Here is a 7,163-nt window from a genome sequence, read left to right as displayed (position 1 = left end):
TTAATTCTTACCATTACCACCAACGAGTCATTTATATGGGCCTTGATTCTCTCAAAATCCGCGGACGATACTACTATGTCTGGGTGTTGGCACCCAAATGGGGCTGGATACTCTTGCACCGATGCTGTTACCCCTACTTGCTTTCGCGCTGCTGTCGATACGCCGTCGCCACCCTCGAAACCCCCAGCAATCATGTTAGCCGTTTCAACTGTCCCTTTGCCCTCGCCGCTGTCAGTTTCCTCTCAGCCTCCTTCCTCCTCGCCGCCTGTGGTTGTCTCGCCTTGATTAGCTGCCTGATTTGACCCTTCAGTGTGAAACAGTCAATGGTGCTATGGCCTTCCAAGTTGTGGTACTCACACCACTTGGGCTGATCCTTCGCCGCGTACCCTGGATCCATTCGGCACTCGCCTTCCCTGTCCATGTCCTCAATCCCTGCTTCCAAAAGTAATTTTGTCAACTCCTTACTTGAGCGCCCCTTTGGCCTCATTCGCCGCCTCGTTTCAGCAGTTCGGTACCCTACGTTTTTTCTTCCCGAACTGGATAACCCTCCCTTGTTTTTCTTAACAAATCGGCCAGCTTCCTTGACCCTCTGCTCGTGACTCGCTTCCTCATCCAATATCTGTTTCCTCGCCAGCGACACCTTCGCTGCCCTCTCGTGCTTCCTCTTGTGCGCGCGCCTCAATTTCCTCTTCTAGGATGTAGTCTTGTGCTCGGGCACGGACTTCCGTCATTGAGCATGCTAGCTCCCTACCCAGTTTGCAGCTAAACTTTCCCCGGGACAGACCGCCTTTGAAAGCGCACACACACACACGTGGCTCCGATTCTTCGAACCTCGCGGACGTGGCACTATATCGCTTTATATACTGTTTCAAGGTTTCACGCTCCCCCTGCCGAATATCAAACAGATCTTCGATCGCTCTCGCAGAGAAATGGTTGAGGAATTTTGATGAGAGGTCGCGGAACCTGGCTAGGGATCCCTGAGGCAAAGCCATAAACCAGGCCATAGCTGCACCTCGGAATGTGGATGGAAGCATTCTACACTTTACCGCGTTGGAAACCGCGCTCATCGCCATCTTCACATTGAAACGAAGCAGATGATCCTTCGGATCGGTTTTCCCGTCGTACGTTTCCAACACGAGGTTTGTCATACCGTCTGGTACGATCACCTCTCGTACTGCCGCCGAGAAAGGTTTAACCTCGGCAGCAGCCTCAGCTTCCTCCTTCTCTTGATTCCAATGCCGAAGGTGATAGTACCTCAATTGCTCATGCAGACACTCATTTTGTAATCTTAAGTCGCCACTCAGAGCACGGCGATGTCTATCTAACCTCGTGGTGCGCGGGGAAGAAACTTAGCTTTGTTCCGGTTCCTTGCTACGTCGTTGGCGAGGTGGCTCCATCAGGCTCCGTTGATGAACCGAGAATTCAACCAAAAGTCTTCGAATCGCGAAAATATCACAGAAAATCGAACTTCTCGAAATTAAATTGCAATTACGCGGGAACCAAGTCACGATCCACAAAGAAAACTGAAGAAAAATCGCACAGAAAAACGAGCTTCACTCAACTGAATCACGATCCACGTAGTCCGGGAATCAAAATCTACCGATCCCCACAGACGGCGCCAAATGTTCTATCCAAGAACATAGAATAGGGGTATAGCCCAAAGTGTGAGGAAAGTGATGTGACTACTTAGAGATAGAGATTCTAACCGCTAAAGAGAGAAAGAATACCTGAATTTCAATCTTGTTATTTCATAAATGAGCTAAGAGTCCCTTGCAATTGGTAACCGTCCCCTATTTATAGGTGTGGAGTTGGGCTTGGCACATCTAATGTACCTTAATGGGCCAGTTGGGCCTCGGGGAGGGAGGCTCAAGTCTCAGGTGCGCCCCTCGCCTGAGGCCAGCGCTCCTGGGCGAGGGACCCTGGAGTCTCGCCCAGTCCAAATATTATATTTGTCTGAAGCAATATTAAAAAATAAGTGAAATATAAAACACTGAAACTAGTTTGCATGATCAAATATTAATGAATTGTACTATTGTTTATTTTACTTGAAAGTGATGAATATTATATTAGTCTCAAAGAAAAAAATTGATATATTAAATAATGATATTATTAATTTCTTCAAGTTATAAATATGTTAATTTTTATTTCTAAAATAGAAGTCAACTGCAAAAAAAAATATGAGAACAACCTTCTCATAAAAATATTTATATAGGATCACAAAGGACCGGAATAAGGTCTTTCCTACCACAATCTAGATTTTCTAGATAATATACAAAGATATTAATCCTTTCAATACATACACCACTATGAAAAATATGACTATATATAACGATAAAAGATGCACAAATAAAGGCAAAAGATATAAGATAATTTTTTTAACATCTCAACTATTGAAGTTTACTTAGATTTTCTCACACACTTGCGTTGCTGGACTTATCTTTACATATTCTTTTTTATAAGCCAAAGAATATATTGAAGAGAAGTACAAGGGGTACTTCAGCCCTATACAATGAGAAAGAGGATCTACAAGCAAGAAAATTATATATATATATATATGTGTGTATATATATATATATATATATGTTTCTCTTTACGTATATGTAATATCTTCACACTCACTTTCTCGATTCATACTAATAAAGTCTATTTCTTTTTTTTTGGTAGAAAGTGTAGTCTATAAGATTTAGGGGGGAACTAAAAATATCATCCACACATCTATGCTCACTACTCATCTCTTTCATTTTTTCTAAAAATACTCCTCACAACACCACCATGAAAACAATTCTTTCGCCATCCCTTCTTCATCTCTTCCTCGTTAATTTTGATCATCTTCCTTACTGTTCTTCATCTCTATCGAAGCCCATCGGCGCTTCACCACCATCTTCGAAGAACATATTTCATTTGATGAAGGTCAGCTTCAAACTATATATATTATAACTTATAAAGTTGTGGTATATATTTATTGTGGCGTATAACATTCAGTGGCAGACCTTTGAGTAGACATAAGGGAGCCACGACTACCCCTAATAAACCTAATAATGATGATCATAGAATCATAAATAGAGAAAAAAAATTCACATAAAAAGACAATTTGTAATGCAAGTTTAATATGTAGTATCACTTAAGGGAGTGAAGTGTAAGTTTTGAAAAAGTGGGGGAGATGAGTCTACGTAATTTAAGTTTCTCTTGAAAGTAGAGAGTGCATTTTTTTGCTGAGTTTAATTGTTTTTGTCATTTTCTTATTAATAATTTTAATTAAATTTAGTTTTAATTATATATTTGGAAATTAAATTTAATTCAAAATGATGTGGAAAAAGCCAAGTCAGCTCCAGCGTTTCACTCAGCAAGCTCGTCGGAGCTCCGCCCTTCGGTGAGGACTAAATGCAAACATGCTGCAATCATGGGGATGATAATCATAATATTTTCCGGCGAGGGACCAAACGCAAACGATGCAAAAAAGACATGGACCAATTTGATGATTAACCCTCTCTTTTAATATCTCCCATTTTCCTCTTCTTCTTTTCTCCCCACTAGAGTTGACTACCTCCTTTTCTTGTCCTATTTTCCTGCAAAATTTTTACAGGTGGCCCCTTTTGGAGCTTAAAGACCAATGGCACTTCTAAAGGTTTTATGTTAGGGTGAATTCAATAAATTATTAACGACATACCAGAGCACTTATGCTTTGTTTGGTAGATGGAGGTTTGGGTTGAGAGAGATGGAGAAGAGACAGTTAGGGGGAGGAAGGATGAAGTATGTTTTTTTTTTTTATTGAAGGAGGAAGTATGTGTGTTTGGTAAGTGGGAAGAGAGAGTTAGAGGAGAGAAAAAATGGTGGGACCCACCACTTTTTTTGGTTTCTCCAAATTGGAGAGAGATGGGCTGGTTCATAATTTTTTTAATGATGTTTCCCACTTTAATGGCGGCCGGGTGACGACCCGCAATTTATTCTATCTTTGTCGAGTCTTTCTTGTTTCTTTCTTTTCCTTTTTGAGTCCTTTATTGAGTTTTAAGTCTAGTTGAGTCCCTTTTGAATTCATAATTGCATATGCATTAGTTTAGGTGTTTTTAATCAATTTATCTGGTCTTTTTCTTAGTTTAGTTAGAGAGTAATTCATGTGGTTAGTTTTGAGCTGAAGTCTTTTGAATTCATGAGTGTTGATTGCACATTGAGGGGTTTTATTTGCTGAATTGAACGAAGGGATAATGAATTATCATCATAAATGACATGTTCCCATGAGTTACATTGTTGTTTTGATAGTTTCTTGAGATTCTTTTCAGATTTGATAGGTTTTTTTATGGCTAATGATGATGGTTGAAAGCTAAGTTAAGAGGCATGATGATAGGAGAAGTAAGAGTTACAAAATTGAAGAAAACCCAGATGAGCCTCGCATGTGCGCCATGTATCGAACGCACATGCGTGGAGCTATTGTAGGGAAAACCTGATGGCGACGCATGTGCACCGCTTGATCCACGCACATGCGCCGCAGACTGACCTGATGCTGCGAACTGAGAATTTTGAGCGTTTTGCCCACGTATGTGCGTGAAGGAGGCCACACACATGTGTGGATTACCGCTGGAAACTCTATAAATAGTGATTTTGTTATTTCTTTTAGATATCTTGTAATTTTGGGAACAAAACTTAGAGTTTTAGTTCTTGGAGCTTGTGGGAGGCTTCTTGACACTCTTATTTCAGGATTTTGTTCTTTTAATTTGAATTATGAATTCTCTAGCCATGCTTGGCTAGTTTACCTTTGTACCTTGGGGATTGTGGATCCTAGTTTAAGTTATGTTATGAACTTCTGAGTTTCTTATATGAATAAGTTTTCCTTTCTATGTATCTTTTCTCTATTTCAATACTCTCTTGAATGCATGCAAGTGTTTGGCTTTCTTCTTGCACAACGGTAGTTGGTAAGGATTAAGGGACTTGGGATGAGATTGATTTGTTTACTATCACTTAGTTATAAGGGTGGGAACTTATTATGTTGGCCTGAGCATACAAGTGTCATTCTTGAATTGAATTGACTAGGTACTAAGGCATTAGGCTTAGCAACTGAAATTGAATGATTTACTTGATTAAGGTATTAACAAGTGAAGGTAAATGCTACATCACAATAGAAATATTTCTAAGAGTTCATATATGAATTAGATTGTGAGTAACATAACTGAATTGGGTGAAACTTGACCCAGTGTGTTGTTTTCTCATAAGTTTTACAAGATTCGTGTTTATGCTTTTGTTACAATTGCTTTCATCACAACAAACTTTAAACTATATTTCTTTTTCTTTTCCATTCCAAACATTAATCTCCAAGATCAAATCAACAAACAACTATATTTGTGGTTTAACAATCTTTTGTATTACTTCGATCAATCCGTACAATTGCAGAATTGCTATCACCTGGAGGACTGGGCGAGACCCCAGGGTCCCTCGCCTAGGACCGCCAGCTTAGGGCGACGAGCAGACCAGGGACTTGGGCCTCCTCCCAGAGGCCCAACCGGCCAATTAGGAAGGGTTAAAGGCGCCAAGCCCAACTCCACATCTATAAATAGGGGATGAATATCAATTGTAAAGGACTCTTAGTTCATTTGAGAAATAACAAGATTGAAATTCAGTTACTTTCTCTCTCTAAAGCGGTAACGCTCTCATTCTCTCTAGGAATCTCACATCACGTTCCTTACACTTTAGGCACTATACATCATCTCAATGTTCATGGATAGAACATTTGGCGCCGTATGTGGGGATCGGTAGATTTCGATTCCCGGACTACGTGGATCGTGATTTGGCTGAGAGAAGTTCGATTTTCCGTGTAATTCCTTTTTGGTTTCTTGATTTTCGGTTAAATTCTTGATTCTATAGCGACACTTGATGGAAGCGCAACGTCGACGAAGTAAAAGAAGGATGAAACACATGCGTGATTCGCGCCGCGCATAAGGAAGGCGGCGTAGTGAAGAAACAGAGTCTTCAGTCTCCTTGATGGAACCTTCAGGAGAAGGACCGCCATCATCTCAGCTGGGGGACGCTCGCAAGGATTGGAGGTGGCTGATTCGTGACGTCAATAGTTGCCTGAAGCGGTAGGACACAGAGGTCCGAAGGGCGAATGCAGCAATGGAGCCTTGGACACTGCAAAGGAAAAGCTATTGGAAGTCCTCGAGGGAGTGGAGAAATTCGTCTCCAAAAGGAAAGTTGGCGTGCTTGGACAAATCGTGTGAAGCAGAGAATCTCCGGGAACCGCGAGCGACGCGAATGAGCGGAAAACCGGGAGGTGAATGATGCGCTTATCACCAGGCCATGGGCCACGTCACGGAGGAATGCCGCACGTTGCAGCGCGAGGTGAGAAAGCTGATAGCGGCAGGAAAACCTATTAGAACACAGGGCGGTAATGCTTTGATACCTAAAGGAGTAAACACGATCTCTGGAGGGTTTGGAGGAGGAGGAGTCACTAGTGCAGCTAGAAAGCGCCACGCTAGGGCGGTGAACACAATCACGAAGTAAAGCCACATCTGGACGATCCGATTGTAATCCTCCTTCGCGTCAACCAACTCAATGTACAACGAGTACTTTTGGATCAAGGGAATTCAACAGACACCATTTACAGCAGAGCGTTTGATAGGCTCGGTTTGAATGAGGGAGACCTCACTCCTTATGCAGGGACTCTGGTGGGATTTGTGGGCGAGCAAGTATGGGTGAGAAGAGTCCTTGACCTTGACACCACATTTGGCGAGTGAGAGAACGCTAGGACGCTGAAGGTGAGATACTTAATTCTAGGAGCGGAGGGATCTTACAACATGATAATTGGCAGAAACACCTTAAACCGACTGTGCGCAGTGATCTCGATGGCACATTTGGCGGTTAAATATCCTTTGCCAAATGGACGAATTGGGAGAGTTGTTGTGGACCAGAGACTGCAAGGGAGTGTTATTGCAACGCGGTAGATCGATATGGGAAAAGGAGCGCCTCGGTAGGACACCAATGCAACGAGGTCGAGGCGCCGGAAGAAAACCTAGATCCAAGGGGCGAAGGGCGAGTTAACAGGCCCACGCTAATCGAGGAAACCAAGGAACTGAAATTTGGCAAGAAAGTGCTCAAAATAGGGACCAGACTGACTGAGGTCTAGGAACAGAGATTATCAAACCTTCTAGGCGAGAATTTGGATCTTTTTGCTTGGA

This window comes from Lotus japonicus, chromosome 3, assembly GCF_012489685.1.
Source record: "Lotus japonicus ecotype B-129 chromosome 3, LjGifu_v1.2".
In the NCBI taxonomy this organism is placed as follows: Eukaryota; Viridiplantae; Streptophyta; class Magnoliopsida; order Fabales; family Fabaceae; genus Lotus; species Lotus japonicus.
The sequence above is the reverse complement of the archived record's forward strand: the minus strand, read 5'-3'. Positions refer to the sequence as shown.